The following is a 19465-nucleotide window of genomic DNA, read 5'->3' as shown; positions in this document are numbered from 1 at the left end:
AACTGAAGTATCTTGAGGCACAGCTCTTACAACATGCAGACTTTGGAAAAGTTCTTGCAGACAACTGAAATCCAAGAGGATGAGAAAACTGCCATAGAGAACCATATAACAGCAGTCATCAGAAATTCAGAGACTGAAGCAGTACCTACATTTCCCTCTTCACAGACCTGTTTGTTCTTGCATGAGCAAACACAGAGCCTGCAATCTCTGACTGACAAAATGCCCAGTCAATTAGGACAGACAATCTTGCACGGGCTAAAGAAGGTAGCTTTCCAAAATGCCAATATGTTATAATGCACTGGAAACACTTTCAATTGTCTCTGAGTTTGATAATGGGCTATGAATTATTGCCTTAAGGTCAAATATATTTCACATACTCGTAGGTGTAAGTCAGTGGAGAGGAATAGCTGCCTCCGCCCAGTGACTAACACTTAAAGAGCCTGAATTACCTTTCAGAGATGCATGTTTTTGTCTTTGACTGCAGATGGAGTCTAAGATGCTTCTGTTCCTAAATTAGGTGCCACAATTATAAGCAGAGCATAGCTGGAGAAGAAACTGAGACCTCATCCATGAGGACTGTATTCAGACAGCTGAGACCACACCAGACCTCTTATCTGTAAGTATGCCTTTCACTGTGATTATCCCTGGGACTATTTATTTTGCAATAAATATAACAGATACATACACCTTTAGTTCCCATCAGTGGAGGCACACCCTCAAAACACGTACGTACTGTGTACGCACATACAGCGTAGTATTATCCCACGGCTCAGTTAAACAAAAATGACCATTTGCAGTAGCACTCAGAGTACTGCTCTGGATAAAATGCAGTAACGTATCTCTTTGATATTACTGTGTGATACTTAACTTTCAGTATTTTCTAGACAAAAATACAAAAAATTATCTAAAAGTTTAGATCAAGTGCTAAACCACGGGACATAAAGACAGAAAGAGAGCATAAGAACAGGCAAATTGCACAGCCTGTTTAATCACAAATTTTTCTTTTTGAAGACATGAGAAATTCAGATATAGGAGTTTACCAATACAAATTTTGCAAAATTCAGCTTTCACACGTAGATGAAAAGGACAAGTGTTGCTATCCAGGAGGAAAGAATAAAGAGTTATTGAACTAAAGCTAGGAGACAGGTCTTGAAAAAAAGAATCCAATCAGAAAGCATGGAGACTTGTATAAATATAGCATTGTAAGTGCAGAAGACAGAAGTCATGTATCACTCCCTCCATACATGAAAGGCAGACCATCTTGACTTCGGTAAACATTTTCCTTGAACTGTATTGTACTGAGAAGGTCATCTACTATCTAGAGGGGCTGAACTCACTAGTAATAGATGAAAATGAAAGCCTGGGAAAACAGGCAGCTAGGAGGAGACAGGCTTCTGATTTTTTGTTTTGGTTTTTTTTGAGCGATCCATTTATGATTTCCACTCTTACCTGCAGTTTACAGTACTCACATGCAGTAGCATATGACTGACGGCATCTTTAGAGTCTCATGCTGTTGTGATTCTGAATGAAAGCACTTTGGCTGAATTCAGGCTTACCATACTGCTGCTGCTCAGCATGGTTCAGGACAGTAAAAGAGGTCCTAGGACACTTTGCTGGATCAGGAAACCAGACTTACAGCAGACAGGATCCTCTTAGAAAAGTGGATATTACCATTTCTAGTTCTAATGCTAAGAACCACTTGTTTGCATTTTGAAGGTTTTATATCGCATTATTGGTGGGGCATTTTGTCATTTCTGTCTCCAAATATTGATCACTGACTTTCCAGGGAAAGTGGATAATAACATAGATAGGGAACTCAACTGTCTTGATATTCTTGTCTTCCTAAATGGTTTGATAGCCTGTACATTGCTCTGTATTAGAGGATGGGACCTATGTTAACAGAATCAGGTTCTTGCATTGCTATCATTCCTATTGCTCTAGAGCCCTGCTGGCAAGTGGCAAAACTTACTGGTTTTCTTACAAATGAAATTGAATCATAATAACACTTAAAACGAAAGGATACATCTTGAGATGTTAAGAGCTGTAATAAAAGTAATAACAGCCACAGCATAGTCTTAGCAACAGGTAGTAGGTTGCATTACCATGGCAACTTTGAAGATAATGTCTTACTATCATGCTACTCCCATCTCTCTCCCAAATAAATTACAGCATAAATAAAAGCACATTACTGGTTATTCAGTTGGTAATTTTTTGATTCTAGTCTTCAGCTAGGCTCCCAACTACTGAAATAAGCATGTATTTAATAAAAACCTTGTAAGACATGTACACTTTCAATTCCAAGTCATTAGGCTTTCATTTTGTGTAAAAGAAAAGGTATGAAGGACCTGGTTTTTTATTCAAAACCAATGTCAAAACCAGTGCCAATAGCATTCAGATCTCTACGCCCAGTCCATCAGGGGAAGCTACTTCCATTGTTATTCCCCAAAGATAAGGATTTTCTTCACTCATACATACAGCAAGACCCTAAGTTATCCCAAGTATAAATTACATTTTCTTAACTGTAATAGCATTCTATATATAGATGCTCTTTCAGAGACACCTTTGCATTTGCCTATGTATTGCAACTTAGCTGAGTTCTCTCAAACACCTACATCTTATATTATTACATGTATTTCTGATTTGAGCATTGTCAATGCTTTAAATGTTTCCACTGTGAAAACACAACCAGACTCCTTGAATCTACCAGTGAGAGTTTTGCAGTTGAAGAAGAGATTCTTTTTCAGCAGAAAGCATGGGTAAAGTATTTATTCAACTAAGTTTGTTCTGCCTTCTTTTATTTTGCCTTCTCATTTCTCACCCACTAAAAATATTTGTTAAGTGATCTTTTAAATTAATTTTTTATCTTTTTATTCTACAATTTCCTCAAGAAGCATTGTTTGCTTCAAGAAGCATTGTATGTACATTTTATGGGTGGCATTGACTTGAGCCACAAGGTATCATTCTCATTTTCTCTTAAGGTACTGTTATGTAGAAAAGCAGAAACTGGTTGACGTTACAATCCATGGATATCTTGCATAGTCATTGGCTAAAATTTGGCATATTATATATACTTCATTTATGTAAAGTAACAATGGATATAATGACATAAATATTAATTGAAAAATGTTGCTAATTCCAAAGTGGAATGGAACAAATGGAGTTTGTTTTCTTTTTAAATTGTTCAATAATTTGATATTAACTCTTGTTTCTCAGAGAGAAAGAGAGAGTGCGCTTGGAATTAAAATGCAGGATGACAATCATAAGCCCTGAGCTCATTTCCTGATTTCTTATAGAACAAATTGTTTTCTTTTCATGCCTCAGTTTTCCACTTCTGTGTTTTGTTTGTTCTGAGTAGACAGCAATTTCTCTAATGCAGGGCCTCAGTAATTCAACACCATTTTCTACCTGCAGTCCTGGTTTTGGTTTCTACATTACCACAATTCAAACACTAATTATCTCTGCTTTTTGTACAACCAACAGTTAAGTTAGACAACACAGAAAGAAAATGAATGCAGAGGATTTTACTCGTGCCATCAAATCAAAATTTGCTTTCAGCTCTTTAACAGTACACTTAAGAAAATTTCCCTCTATTTCCACAGCTTTGCCCACAAGATTTCTCTACCCTCTCTTTCCAATTAAACCACAAAACATACGGGTTTAAAACCATAAGTAGTAATACAGCAATTGCCATTATAGCAATACATCACCTACATTTGAAACACCTACCATCAGCCAAAACCTAAAGTCTATCAGTATTTTAACAGAATGGCAGTCAGCCTGTGGAGCCAAGTAGCTAAAGCTCAAGATCTTTCGAATTTGCTCCTTTCTGATTTTATCCTGGAATCGCATGGCTGCCATTCACCTCACACAGGAGGAGATTCAGTCTCTGCTGATTCAGTCTGTCTCCCCGTATTTAATGTATGGTGCTTGTACAACCCTTTAAGTACATAGCCAACTTTAGAGATCATATACAACGCAGTAAATTAGTCTCAATCTTACGTATCAACCACAGGGTGATCCTTCCTTGTTCATCTCTGCATGTTCTTCATCTCCTCTCTTCCAATTCCCCTCTGTTCTATACATAAATACATATATATATATGCACATGTTCCTAAACCCTTCTTCTTCCCTGTCTTTGACTCAGTGGTAATTCAGCCTCCCCTCTACTTCCTGCCTTCTCCTGAGGCTGGAATACTGCCTGGTGGTGTTGCACCCAGTCCAGCAGCACTGGCCACTCATTCTTCCCGATCAGACTGTCCCAGAGTCTTCACAGCTGGGAGAGAGCAATGAAAGGGGAAAGGAGGAGGAGGGGGAAGCACTGAGCTTTGGCTCGGCAGCACAAGGAGGTGCCTGTAATATCTTGCAGAGAACTACTCACGACCTGAAGCTTTGCTCTGATTAAAAGCTTTGTCCATACAAGAGACTGTAGGAACTAATGTCTGAGGTTACCCATTTTTGTTTGTACATTATATATTGCAATAATTTTTTTTTTTTTTATTCAAAAGCAGTATCTATAGCAAAGAGCTGTAAATCTTCTTTCTTATTGGTTTTGCATTTGGTTTAGTATCTCTGGGGAACATAAAAATACCTCCATAACTCAGTGAATCATTGATCATAAGGCAAGAGAATTTTGTCCAAAATAAGCACAGGTAACCTTAGCATTATTTGCTTATTCAAGATGAGTATTTCCTGAGATAGTCCACATTTTATCATGTAATAATTCATAATAAAAAAATATTATTTTAATTAAAAAATAGATGTATATAATTGTAGATAACACAACTATTTGGAGTGGAACCTTTTCCATTTTGAATAAAACTGCATCAAGTAGAAGCTACTACTGTTTGGAAAATACTTTTCCTGTTACACTGTATTTTTCAAATAATTAACTGGATCTTAAAAAAAAAAAAGAAAGAAAAAAGAAGAAAGAAAAACCAAATTATCAAATCCAGAACCCTAATCTGGCTAGAATTTAGCAAATATGCTACCTCTTGCAAATAAGCAGATCACTGATCTGGACCATCCTTGCTCTGTATTACGCATTTTAAAATTTAAAACTTCAGAAAAAGGTAGCACAGGAGAAAGTTCTATATCAATCTCATGTTATTCAAACATTAGCCTAGTCTCTGCATCCCATTCACTGTTATGGTTCAGTTGCCTTAAATATCTATTTCAAAGGAAAATTAAACAGCAGTTTACTTTCTTTCTTCACGGCACATTCTTAAGAAAGATAAGCATGAGGTGGCTCAAAGAAAAATAATTAGCTACATATTTCTGTAATTACAAAACACTTGATAAACACATCTAATTAGGTGCTTCCCATGGGCACAGACTGGTATTTCCCCAGAACTTGTTTTTGTGTTTCCTGGAATGGCTGAACCCCGACCATGACAACAAGCAGCAGGAGCAAGTTGCATTTGGGCTTCTTCCCCAGCTGGCAACCACAGCTTTGCTGAGCCCAGCAAATGTGCAAGCTGCTACCAGAGAGCCTCTACCCAACTTCTTAGGGTGAATATGGGGCTCTACCTCAGCTCTTTATTCCAGAAACTTTATCATCTGAAAGGAAGAGCAAGTAGCAAGATATGCAGAGAGGGTTAAACACGGCTTACTGTAACCCATTTCAAGGATCCTTAACATCACCATCTTCTTTCCCTCATCCCATAATTATGTACACCAAGTCTTGATTTCACTTTGACAAACAATACTGTCCCATAAAGGACCCGCAACAAACATCACCTTTTGTGAGGAAAGGCCAAGCATACCTGAGGGGAGGGAAATTCTGTCTTGCCCTGGAAGCTAATGGATTGTGCTGGACCTCTTGCTCAGGAGGATGGACAGAGCAGGGGAGAGAAAGAATTTTTCTCCTTCCTCCTACTCTGTACCTAGTTCTACAAAAAGTGAAGAAAAAAATCTGGCTTTCAGACAGTGAACTACTTGCTGCTCAACCTTAATACACGTTGGATTAATAAACTTCCAAAACCACCATGAAAGGACAAAACCATGAATCCACATTCTAAAAACTGAACTACTGATTAATCTGCTAATTGTCCTAACCTAGCAGTCTCCACTTAGGAACAACTGCACTGGAGTTATACCTAAAAACCAGATCTGCAATTCAGGTCCCACGTGGCATAAACCTTGCCAAAGTTTTATTTACTGTGTCAGAATCAAGAACCAAGAGGCATATGCAGGCACCCCACACCGAAGGAAGCCAGGGAAGAAGCTTCCTGGGGATGCTGGCACTCCAGGGCATGCCGGCACCATACCCTTTCTGGAAGCCAAAAAACACTGTAAGAACTTCCTATTTCATGTCTTCCAATTATTTCATCCTTTACGAAGTGTCCTTAGCAAATATATTTAATTTTATAACTTTAAGGCTAGCTTTATATTTGAAGTTTCCACTAAAAGCCCTGTGCATTTAATGCCTGGTTTTAGCTAATAGAAAACACCAAAAAAACCAAACTAGCAACAAAAATATTAACATTTCAGACTTTTTTACATGAGAAATGCCTGGTCCTCTGATGGACAGCATACACAGCAACACTGCCTTTCTCCACAACTAGGGCTGAAAACAGAAGCTAGGCTTTTGTCTCCTGTGTTTTAATATACTCTTAGGAAATTCAAATAATTGCTCAAGTCTTTCAGAAAGAGGAAGAAACTGCAACCTAAACCTTTTAATTTAACAATCAAAGACACTTTTGTGGGTGGAGGCAAAAAATACTGCAAGAGATGTTATTATAAATCCCAAAGGAACAATAAATTATGCAAACAGTAATTTAATTTTGTTTTGTCTCAAAATTTACCTTTCAATTACAGCTTAGTAACCCAAGAGTTCTTTCTTAGATATTCATTGAACAGATCCTTTTCTGAGCAATCCAGCTGCTCAGACTCCTCCTAAAATAATATTTTAAAGGAGAAAGCGCAAGACAGCACTTCAGTATTTATTCTTCACAAACCGCTGTGAATTCCAATCAAGAGTAACTCTGGCAGAGACTTTTTGGCATGTGCATATGAAGACACATGAAAAGGATTTCTTGACTCATGCTCTTGTGTAATTCATACTAAGCAGAGGTGGGTTTTTTTCCTTTTGTTGGTTTGGTTTTTTTTTCCTTTGTTTTGTTCTGGGAATTGCAAGACATAACACAGAAAAAGCAGTAAGATTGCTCTCTTTTTCTTTAAAACAGATTAGCTTGAAGTAACATTCAGAAAAAAGTTTTTGTTTTCTTAGACTCTACCTTAACAGTATATTCAGTAGCTAAGGGCTTCCAAAGAAAAATCAAGATCTGTATGAAAATAATCTTAACTAGTTGGACTCTACTTCCAAATGATATCTAATATAAAGGTTCTTCAAATTAGGTTATGAATGTATTACAAAAAAGCAATTCAGAAACTGCTAGAAAACTTACAAGAAACTTCGCTCCCCAAATATTTGTCTGACTCACAAAACCAGTGAAACACTTACCTAAACACTTGAAAATTTTGAAAAGCTTAAATTTCAATTTGGTTCTATGCTGAAAAGTCCATGAAGATCTGTAAGAATCAGCTCATCATTATCACACTACTGAATAATGTCATAAAATTTTGTCTATAGTCATAAAACTGACTAATGTTTTGGATCGGGCTCTAATACCAGATGTATATTACTGGGAAAAACACCGTACTCTGCTAGTTCCCAAACAAGTGTAGCAAGTTAATGTACACTGTACTCACAGATATTCAAACACAGATCCTATATCAACTACATGGCAAAAAACATTGATTATAACTCTACCAGCAGACAGAAGTGGGTCTAAAATCCTAACAAAGGACGCATATTCAAGTTCACCTGGAAGTAAGCCTCCTGTTTTCTTCCTCCCCAATACCAACAGCTGACTAATTCTCTCTCCAGAATGCAACACGATCCATTGCAGCAAGAAGGGACTGGTATAGAGAAAAATAAATCGATTCTTCCAGTACCACCTTTTCACTGCAGCTGTAAGCTTGTACTTCAGATTAGTTGTTTCAGTATGAGATGTTCCTATTCTCTCAGTTTTTATGAAATAAAGCTCAGCAAATATTTTTTTTCCCCAGATAGAGGAATGACAGTTTTTCACTAGATCTCAGGTTTCAAGTACTGGTGCCTTCAGTCCCTGTGTTGGTTCCTGCAGTTGATCTGAGCTCTGCTGACCCATCTCCAGGTGTCCCACCAGCCATGGACGCAGAAAGATCTTGTGCAAAAGGGGTAGTGGAGGTGGCTACATGTAGTTACTCCCCACATAGGAGTTGAACAGCCTGGGGGGAGACCAAAAGCAACTATTCTATTCTTTCCTCACTGTTCAGAACTTCTTTCCTTGATGATACTTTTTCTCTGAGATTTTATAGGCTAAGTCTTACCATATTTTTTGTTGAAATAAATTTTAGCTCTCATGAAATCCCATGTCATCTAATCAATAATGGAGCAGGCTACTATTAAATATGAGAATTTTTCTACAAATACTGACATTACATACAGTAAAAATAAATGTACGGATAAAATCCTCTTAACACTATAGGGTATTTTCAAGTATCTTCAGAGGATTTCACATCCTACTCCTTGAAGGACAATATTCCCTGACCAAACAGTCTTACACATTTGATAGACTCAGAAGAAATTCCTTAACAATCTCAATTCTATAATCTTATCAACAGTAAAAAATATATTCAGTTTACTGAAAGCTCTTCTGCACATCCAAGAAAGCTTCATCTCTACCAATTCTTCAAAGGCTTTTATTATTTTACACAGTACAATAAACCTTCAGTAAGACCTTCTGTTTTTCTGTCACATCCATATGAATGCTTACGCTACTGAAAGAATTTGAGGGGGCTTTCCCCTCACAATTTTATTTTTTTCAAAATACCAGGCACTTAACATTTCAGATTTATCATAACTAGTTTTATACTCAAATACTGTCAGCGATATGTGTTTGCTTTTGTTTTTAAGAGTAAAAGTCTTAAACGTCATCTGCCTGGCAAGCTATCTGCTCCATCTGTGAGCAGCCCTTCAGTTTGCAAGTTCCTGCCTAATTGCTGCAGACAGATGTTGTCCTGCTGTAGCTATAGACATGTGGAGGCTCCTGCCATGTTAATTAACCAGCTTAAAGATATTCCTTTCACTAGTTCAGAAACCTAAAAACCCTTATACACAGCAGAAATGCAAGGTCTCACCTTACCTCCATTTTCTTTCCTAAATGCAATGTTTCTATATATCCCCTAAGTTGCTCAGTGGCATTTAGTCAGAAGATCCCCAGATAACTTATGTGTTATTATTTTGCATTGTATAGTTCATAGTAGAGCTTTTCTATTATTATATGAAATTTTTTCCCCTACCATGAATCCATACTGCTCTGGATAAACAAATCTAACATGTTACTAGTCTGTCAATACTAATGAGAACTAATCAATTCCTATGAATGAAATATGTACAGAAGACAAGCAGTCTCTTCTTTTAATAGTATTAAAAAATATCTTTGCTTTCTTCCAGGAGGAGGGAATCTCTCCCCCTTAAGGGCATTGATTAAACAACCCTTGTAATGAGTTTGCTAACTTTTTTGTGTGTTGCTTTCTGTAGCTATCAGCCAACTTGACTGATCAAGGGCTCAACTCGTAACCTGCCTACTGCCTTTTCCCCCCAACACAGAATGCTTAGAAAATAGTTCCCCCAATATCTGGGGGAGAGGGGACTGCACACAGCAGCATGCCTCATGTTCTCAGATATCTTTTGCAAACCACTCTATAAATGCGTGTCTTATAATGTCAGAATATTACATCTCTCAGCTTCATATAAAGAAGGGCTTTTCATCCCTTCAACAGTTACTGAAATAATTTTTATTGGCTTATCTTTTCTACCATAATTTACTAAGCCCTTGCCCTCTTATACTATCTTCAGGACATCAATTCACTCCTTTCCTAAACACAGACATTAATCTGGCCAGTGCTTATATAAACCTGTTGAATATCATCAAGGAATATCACCTACTACCAAGTGTGGTAGGAATTTCATAGATGAAAACTGCTTTTATTTCTCTGACGTGAGAGGGAACCATCATCCAGTTTACTTTTCCACTGTCTTCAATAAGGCCTCATCTTCCTTTGCCTCTCCTTTGTCTTTTCACCTTTAAATATACTATAGTAAGGAAGGCCAGGTGAGTTACCTTTGTTAGCCAATCAGTTATATGTCTCATCCACTTTATCATTTTCTCTTCTCTTTTTTTTTTTCCTTCTTTACCCAACATGTGGAAATTTAGCCTATCATGGTGACATATGTTTAATCTCTCCTCACCCAAACAGTGGTTTCTCTTACAGATATTTTTGGGCAACTACTCTGAGAGATCAGCATCATAGTATACTTGCCAGAAACTACTTTTCTCCAGAGTAACCTATTAACGCACGGCAATGATATGTGACTTCTCTAAAGGCTATATTGACAAACCAAGTGGCAACGTTGGCCATGAATTAAATCAGATTGGTATAGCATTTCAGTAGCCAGCTGCCTGAACAATCCTCCAATGGGAAGAAAAGCAAAGCTCAAAGAAAGATAAATATAAACATGTATTTACACACATTTAAAATACATTTTAATGTAAAAAAAAATTTAAACAAATTTTAAAGATTTTTAACATGTGATGTCTCCCACAGCAGTGAATTGATGAGGTAGTCAAAATGGTTTCTGTGTGTATTTTATCAAGGGAAACAAAGGTTTAAACACTGCAAATATTTCAGGAACATGCCCCTTTCCCAAAACTTTTTTACCTGAAAAAACTTAAGATGAAAGAGTTTCACAAAAAGATTGAAATTCGGGAAATAAACTTTCCTCTCATTCTCTTGTTTATACTTATATTCACTGGGAAAACAGATGTTTGGGGATTAACTGAAAGAAAACATGTATGTTCTGCTCCTGTTATGTCTTCAAGAAACACCAAAGATTTTTTTTATGTGACTAGTGGTTAAGATCATAAAATACGTGGGTTTTTTTAACTACCATTGTTAGAGGTTGCTTTCCTTTGCAAAGCCTTCTACAAATGGTCAGACAGATCCTGACCAGTCCAAAATACAGGAATAACACCAGACTTTTCCTGTTAATGAATATAAACTAGGTTGAGTTCATTCTTACACAGCTCTTAAATATAAAATCCATTTCACAGATGGCACACCAATGCTGGAAACTGAAACTCTTCTGAGAATACATTAAGTCCAAACTCCTTCATATCAAACACTGCTCATCCTTTACCTGACTATTAATTAAAAGAACTAATTCTGCACTTCAGAATAAAGGCAGAGAACAAGCAGGTAAGTACTGTGCCCAGGCAATTGCAACAGACAAACAAATGAAAACAGTCATGATCCCCAAATGTGACTTGTTTTAATGCAAATTAATGTTGACACTCAAAAAGTCCCTGTATTTATACTCATGTCACTAAGTGATCCTACAACACAGTTTTGAGTTTCCATGACACAAAAATCACTACAACATGCAGTTTAAGGTGCAGGGCTAGATCTGAGTTTTGGGATTCTTCTAATGACATCTAATGGAGGGGCAGGTCCTGGTTCTGGGCTTCAGTCCACAAATAGGCCATGTCCTAGTGCCACTTTATTTTTCCACTTGGACAGAGTAAAAGGCAAGTCTAATTGTAGGTGTAATTGAAGCCTTCCACCCATCAGGTCAATGCTCACTGCTCTATAGTAATTTTTCATGATCTGTAAGGCAGAGGCAAGAGACAAGAGGCATTAACCAAAACCCACTTATAACTAAGGTAAGTGCTGATACAGAGAACTGAAAAATCAGGTGAAAATTAACCAAATAGCTGGGGCAAACAGCATTATGTCCTTGAAGCAAATGAGCATTCATCTAACATCTATTCCATCTTCATAGTCTATGAATAATTATCTCTCACTAGAGTTTTGAACCTCAAATTACTATATTTCATTAAACCTTCTCAGACTTTAGTATAAATACCACTGTAGAAATAAGATGCCTTTCCTCTAGGAGAGGTATTAGTCTTGAGGAGGTCACATTGATAAGTAGAAGTCACTTTGAAAAAGAACTTATACATTGGTTGAGGCAAGACAGCAGACAGCAGTCAGCATATAGGACATGGATCCTAAATGGCAGTCAGCATATAGGACATGGATCCTAAATGGCTGCAATGTACTCAAAAGGTTACTGAAAAACTGCACAAAATGAAACAATGCACACAGCACACCCAAACTGTGAAGCAGGCACAGAGAGTGCTGCAGTACAGATGGCTGCTTTAAAAGATGTAAATGCAAACAAAACACCCTACTGTCTAGGACATGATGTTCTTGAGTGTGTGATGTCTAGTGTGACATCTTTAAAAATATATCATTTTTTTAGGTACGAAAGATGATATGTAATTATTTCTTCATGGCTCTGCAGCAGGTCCAACATCCTTCCTTCTTTGTGTGAAAAATCTATTACAATCGACTCTGAGCCTCCATAATTGTTCTCCATTAGTAATGATTTACATGATATTACAGCTGTCACTGAATGTCAAGGTAATTTCCCTATTTTCTTTCTTCGAATCTTTTTAGAAATTTTAGTTTAAAAGAGTACCTACTGTAAACATGTTCTAGCAGAGGAGACTGATAAAGAAAAACAAATCCTAAAGGACATGAGACAGTAATTTTGTAATATCTTGTCATTACAGAATTGACATTATTCAGTTCTAGCTATGAAGACTTTGTATTTCTTTTTCACCCAAGGAAACATCGTGAGGAATGAAGAATTCAGTTTTCTGATCTGACAATGGCACCAGGACAGGGGGGAACAATCTGTCACTCTACTTGGAAACTCGATAACGTGATGCTTTTAATTCACACAGCTTCAGTGCTTCTTAAAAAACCCAAAGTTAATTTTCATAAAAGGTATTTCTGAGGATTACATGCCAAACCTGGGTTTTGGTTCTGCAGGCCTGAAAACTGCCAGAAAGAGAATAGGCCTCCAATTTCCAGCTGCAAGCCTGGAGGAGAAACAGGCGCTGGAATTGAGGCTGCCTCCCACACCACTGATGCTGTTGGAAGAGCGTGGCACACTGGTATATGACATAGCAAACTGGTAGAGCAGCACAGAGTGAAAACATCATGCCTGTATACATGCCTGTGAGACACTGGACCCAAAAGAGATGTCGTATAAGCATCCTCTCATCAAAGGAGTTGTTCTAAGTTAAGCTGGATAGACCTGAGTCTGGGTACAAGAACCCAGACTACAGGTACAGCTTCTCAGTGGGTGTGACTGATGCAGCTGCTTATGGTGGTAATGACAACAGACTTGTTAAGAGTGTCTTCTCAAGACCTAGAGACCCAAGCTATGTCCTGCATTTCTGCATCTGAAAAATATAGTCAAAGTCACTATGTAGTCACTGACTTTTAATTAGGAAGATTAAGATTCAGAAAGAAATACATATGAGAGTGGTTCATAATGCCATTTAGACATGGACACTGAAGTTTGGAAAATCATAAAAGGTATGAAGAATGTACTGGCTGACACAATTGGACCACTGCTTTTAAAATTGTTCCTAAAGCAAATTTATGAAAGCATAAGTGAACTTAGAAAGGAATAAGATCAACTGGAAATCTGCCCTGGGCAGATTTGGTTTCATTTTGAATAATCTATCTTTCTTCCAAACACAAGCCTCATTGATTATCACTACAGAGGAAACCTGTTTTCCTTTAAAAAGTAAGAGTAAGTTGGTTTGTGTTTACTTCTCCATAGCCAAGTCTCCACATCATACAACAACCACTATAATTTACACTATTATGTGAAACTCTCAGGGTGATTAATAGGGAATTTTGAGGGCTCTGCTGGCCCAGAGGATGATGCTCTGTTATTCCTGAGGATCACACTGAAGATCAGGACAGAACCACTCAGAGGGAGCTAAAAGGGAACAGCTGCAGCCACAATGACCACGCTGTGACTGAACAGAGCAATTCACTCCTAACAGCTCCATGCTGTCTGTAACAAGCTATCAAGAGCAGCACATCCTACTTGGAAAAAATATTCATCTGTCAAGAGTAATTTTTCAAATAAGATTAAAGAAGCAGTTCTCAGAGGCTTCAGACTATATCAAATGTTGTTTGTCCCTAACAACCAAAGTGGGGAAAATCCTGGGATACTGTTCTATACTGAGGAGGGAGACCAAGAGAAAAGCAGAAGGCTGTTTTAAGCTGTAATTCGTTACAGATTAAAAAACCCAAACCACTCCCCCAATCCACAAATTACAAAAATTATAAGCCTCCAACATGGTACAGCATATCCTTAATGCTTTAGCATGTGGAAGGAGAATACCATTTATGCAGAATAAAGAAACTGCCCAAAACCATGGTCAACAGTTACGCATACTGAGTATTAGGAGAGACATCAAAATAATGCTTCAATTGCTAACTACTTCATGAGAAGTGGCAGACAGACATAACTCAAGTGAGTTTTGTTCTTCCTTTTGTTCTTTCTTTTACTTTTTCTTATTCTTACTTTTCACCATCACACCAAAGAAAGAACAGTTGCACAGGTCAAGAAATAAAAACACTGGCCAAAAAGCAAACCTTCAGACCCTCTGAGCTCTACTAAAAATTTTTTTTGCCAAAATATTACAAAAAAACCACAAACCTTTGTAAGGTGTTAGGCAGAAGTGGGGCAAATTAGTTGTATACTGTGTTGGGTGTCACTTAATGTTGGGTCCTGCAGCACCAAGCTCTCCTCCAAGAACTCAGGCAGGACAAAAAGGAAGGAGGGGGAAGGACTGCTCCCTCTCCATACAACCACAATGGGAAGGGGTTGGGTTAAGCAGCAAGAGCTGTACTTGCCTGCCCTCTGCTTGGTTCGTTTATGCTATCAGAGCTGCTGGGTGCTGGCAGCGGAGCAGGCTGAGGGCCAGGCCTGCCATGCACATTGTGTTTGTGCATATGAGGGTGCTTCTGGATGCTCTTACTTTGGGAACGTAAGAAATAAAGGCAGCTTGGGAAAGAGAGTGGACTTAAAAGTGAAGACGTACGCTTCTTTTGTACTGTCACTGAGGTGAGGGCTCCCATTGACCCATCCCAGCCTTCCAACAACATATCTGGGGAGGTCAACCTGGGGAACAGAACTCCCACTCACAGTTGCTACATCCCTCTGAGCTCTCCCAGTCTGTTTCTTCACACGTCCATCTGCTTCTCCCAGAGCTTCCACCCCTCTGCACGGCCTGACAAGTCCTACTAGCCTTTCTCAACCTTTCTTGTCCTCAATTTCTTTTACTGGCACCAAAATATTGAGCTCTGCTGCCATCAAAGGTAAGAACAGAATATGTGCTCCTTTGTCTTTGTTCTTGGAGCACCAAATAGTTTTACCTTGTCTATAGAGAAACCTTGAGCTGGCTCTAGATCAGACCATCACAAACTAGCCTCACCGGAGTCTAGCAGAACATAAAGGCTGAGAGAAAATTATTTCCCTACATCTAATACTTAAATGTAAGCATTTGCATATGAGCTACATGTCTCAGTTCCCATTATAGTCAAAGTCATAAGTCAGTGGAGCCCAGAGAAGTATTCAGTTGACTCGATTTCCTCTGGCTATACCTTGAAGCATCTTAACTTTGAGCTGAATCACTGACACCTAGTGATCAAGAACAAAATTCTCTAGAAGGACTACTATAGAAAGGAGATAACTATGTTAAATGCTGGGAGTAATTTAGAATAGTATGTAAAATTCTATTAGATTCACTCTATTTTTTTTTTTTGTGGAAGGAATACACTAAAATATTTTCAAATGTTATCTGACACAAAACTAATTGGATTTAAAGTACCAAGGGGAAAAAGAGACATCCAAATAGGTTTTCAGCAGAAACCTATTTTCTGGGTATTGGTGAAGAACACTTAAGCTTTCGGTATGCTTTCTCATTGTAAATTCATACTTCCCTAGTCTTAACTCATAAAAAAAATAACATACTAAAACATTTGCTTTTCACAGCAAGCTATGTTTAAACTCAACTAATTAAACTAAACTTTTAGCAAGAAAATACTAACAGTACATAACTATCCTTTGTGAAGTAAAAACTCAGAAACCACTCATTACCACAGTAATTATATAATAATTGTGGTCAAATTCATTGAGCTACATACTATGATGCCCATATCTGAATATTTACTTCTAGCTTACCACAGTTCATTAACTACCATCTCATACATCCTTAAGCAGTACATGAGATGCTCGCAGGCTGTACAAACCCACTGAAAGACAAGAAAATATCTTTTTTCAGCTTCCCTAAAACTACATAATCTTTGCTATCGCAAACCAGTGAATACTAATTTAAAGGCTCCTGTTGTCTTTCCAAAGTCAGTCCCACAATGTAAATGTAAAACCCACCACACATGTGAAGTATCTAATGCTTATACTTCACTGCACCTGCTCAGCAGTTATATGCAACAAGAGAAAATGAAGATTCTCACCACAGGAGTAAAAAAATTGTATTTGAAATGTGTGTATGTGCAGAAAGTGCAATTTGAGTCAATATGACAGTTTACTCAGCTAACTGAGCAACGCTATGGTTGCCTACTTGATGCTCAGTGCATTTTCATACATAGATGAAACTCTGCTTGGTTAAAGAAATTAGTGCTAAAATGAACAGTTTTCATGGCTGGAGATACAGTTTTGCTTTAATTTCTTGCCTTTAGATGGAGTAGGTTAACGGAAAGGTAACACTTTTGGTGTTAACAAAGAATCACAAAGAAAGTTAAATTACATTTTGACTGGATTGGAAATACTGAGGGAATAGTCCATCTCACAGTATTTTTTCTCAGTTTAAAGAACTTTGATGGGCTTTAAATTTAAACAAATCTACCATCTTCAGGTCAGGAGTAAAATTACTTTAAGACACTTCTTTACCAGCACATAACATCAAAGGCTTTGACTATTCCATATACGTAAGGTAAACTGCTAAGGTTCAAATCCAGTCAAGGATCACACAGCCTTGTATGATTCAGTCTTCATGTCCATCCTCAAAATAATATTGAGATAAGACTTCTTTGCAGGCTTTGTGTAAGCATACATTTCAACTAGTGTGGGCCAAACCTTAAACTGTAGGGGAAACAAGTAAAATGCTAGAAAACCCAAAAAGCAAAGAGAACTTTCTTCATGATCTCAGAAAACACTGTTCTCAGTGTGTAGTTTATCTGTCTTTTGGGGTACCCCCCTGCAATTTCTAAGAAGTGGCTCTAAAATAAGAAACATGACAAAATGTATTTGAACCATGGGTGACCAGCAGGACCAGGGAAGTGATTATTCCCCTGTACTCAGTGCTGGTGAGGCCACACCTTGAGTACTGTGTCCAGTTCTGGGCCCCTCATTCAGGAAGGATGTTGAGGAAGGATGCTGCAGCATGTTCAAAGAAGGGCAAGGAGGTTGGCGAAGGGACTCGAGCACAGGTCCTATGAGGAGAGGCTGAGGGAGCTGGTGTTGTTTAGCCCAGAGGGGAAGAGGCTCAGGGGAGACCTCATCACTCTCTACAACTACCTGAAAGGAGATTGTAGCTGGGTGGGCATTGGTCTCTTCTCCCAGGCAACCAGCAGTAGGACAAGAGGATACAGTCTTAAGCTGCGCCAGGGGAGGTTTAGGGTGGACATTTGGAAGAAGTTCTACGCAAGAAAGAGTAACTGGGCATTGGAATGGACTCCTCAGGAAGGTGATGGAAGGTGGAGGTCTTTGAGGAAAGACTGGACGTGGTACTTAGTACCATGGTCTAGTTGACAAGGGGGTGTTTGGTCATAGGTTGGACTCGATGATCTCAGAGGTCTTTTCCAACCTAGCTGATTCTGTGATTCTGTGACTGTTTTCTGTGATTTTCACGTTACACTCACAAGGACTCTATGGAGAGGAGGACGATTTTCTCATCACTGCTGCTAAGAGAGATGGGTGCACACTGTGCTCTTCTAGAGGGTTTTTTTTCTCCTCTAACTGCTCTTGTTACCAATCTAAAGGGAATTCTACCTTTAGTAGATATCTCTGACCAGTCATCATTATTTTCTGAAGTCCGTGGCTCAGTGACAAAGCCTCTCATTTGAAGAAGGAATTTTTTCTCTCATCAGGTTGTTTTCCCACCTTTGCTCTTCTGCATTTCCTTTGTTTATCCACCTGTCTTTTCGAGAGAGATGTATAAAGTTAAAAATATACAGCACTGGACACCCTGTCTTTCTGCAATCTGCCAGCCACTTTTGTGCACAAACTCCATGCCCCAGCATTAGCAGCAGAGTGGAATCCATGGGGCGCTGCATGAGAGGGCAAGGAGTTTCTCCCACCCAACTGATTGTGTAAATGTGTGTTTACTGCAGAGGTGACAAAGTTTTTGACAGCTCAGGGATGATCCAGAGCCTGGAAGATATCTCTGTTAAAGCAGAAGGAAAATGGTGGGTAAATAAAGCAAATGCATGCTTAGCATTTAGCAACAGCTTTTCTCTCTTCATGATTCTAGTTTTTGTAATCTTCCTGTCAAAAGTTGTTTATTTCATACACAGGCACTGCTGCATAAAGCCCTGCTAATCTGCCCTTGTTGCCTCCTCCTGTGCTTCAAATATAACAAAAGGTGATTTTCTTTCCTTTTTTGAGTAATTGATTTACATGAAGGACATGTACTTTTCATTTAAACCCTTCTTTATACAAGACTGAAATACTGTGTCTGAGATACAAGCGTTAGGTATTTATTAGCTACAAACTAAGTCCTGTCAAACTTGGCACTTGAAATAAAAAAATTCTCCTTTCTGCAACATCTCTCTGTTCCACAAACTACTGTATTATTTGCTGTACTGAGTTCCTGACCATAAGAGACTGTTCTTTTTAATAAACACAGGGTAAGTTTCCAACTCTATCAACATCCAGCACATCTGCTTGCCTTAAAGCTTCTGTTTTGCTATTATTTCATTAAACATAAAATCACGCAGCAAGGTGAAACAGATTTGGAAATACAATGTTCATGCTTTCAGGCTGGGTATGTCATCCAGAGCTTAAGATGTTACATCTACCCTTTCAGAATTTCAGGTAGAAATAATAGTTACTTGGACAGGATTTTCTCTCCCGCGCACCCAGTCATTCTTTCACAGTGCTCTGAAACTGGCTTTTTCCAGCTTTTTCTTCATAAAGAGTTGCTATCCATGTCCAGTCACAATAAGTTGTTGGACACTGCTGAAACAAATTCAGTTTGCTTGGATTGACATTCTGAAAATTCAAAGCCATGAAAAGGATTCACAGCTCAGAGTGATACAATGGTTAAAAAAAACCCAGAAGTGCCAGCCCTAGTTCAATCCTGTTCTACCCTAAAATCACCTTCAGACTCAAACCCAGTACAGCTCCAGATTTGCAGTGCAGATGGGCCTGAAACTCACCAGCAAAAGAGCAGAGTAAGTCTGAATTTTGACCAAGCAAATGTATTTCTCTAATTATTTTTTTTATTTCTTTTAGATCCTGACC

At 38.3% G+C, this 19465-nt stretch overlaps 1 protein-coding gene and 1 long non-coding RNA gene across 5 annotated transcripts in view; one reads left to right on the top strand and one right to left on the bottom strand.

Annotated features, from left to right (window-relative positions):
• The window catches only part of PDE7B (phosphodiesterase 7B), a 174449-nt gene that overhangs the window by 43751 nt on the left and 111233 nt on the right, over nt 1-19465 (bottom strand). The gene's annotated exons all lie outside the window — the stretch shown is intronic.
• Nucleotides 441-14234, top strand: LOC108504552. Of its 2 annotated transcripts, none has more exons than XR_001877167.1 (4): nt 441-616; nt 11160-11304; nt 12371-12531; nt 12739-14234. It is a non-coding gene; the product is annotated as an uncharacterized LOC108504552 (long non-coding RNA). The 2 variants fall into 2 exon arrangements; XR_001877166.1 differs by having other exon boundaries at nt 12684-14234.

The sequence above is a fragment of the Lepidothrix coronata genome, unplaced genomic scaffold, assembly GCF_001604755.1.
Source record: "Lepidothrix coronata isolate B3197 unplaced genomic scaffold, Lepidothrix_coronata-1.0 Scaffold167, whole genome shotgun sequence".
Lineage (NCBI taxonomy): Eukaryota > Metazoa > Chordata > Aves > Passeriformes > Pipridae > Lepidothrix > Lepidothrix coronata.
Note: the sequence above shows the minus strand (reverse complement) of the source record. Positions and strands in the feature narration are given on the sequence as shown.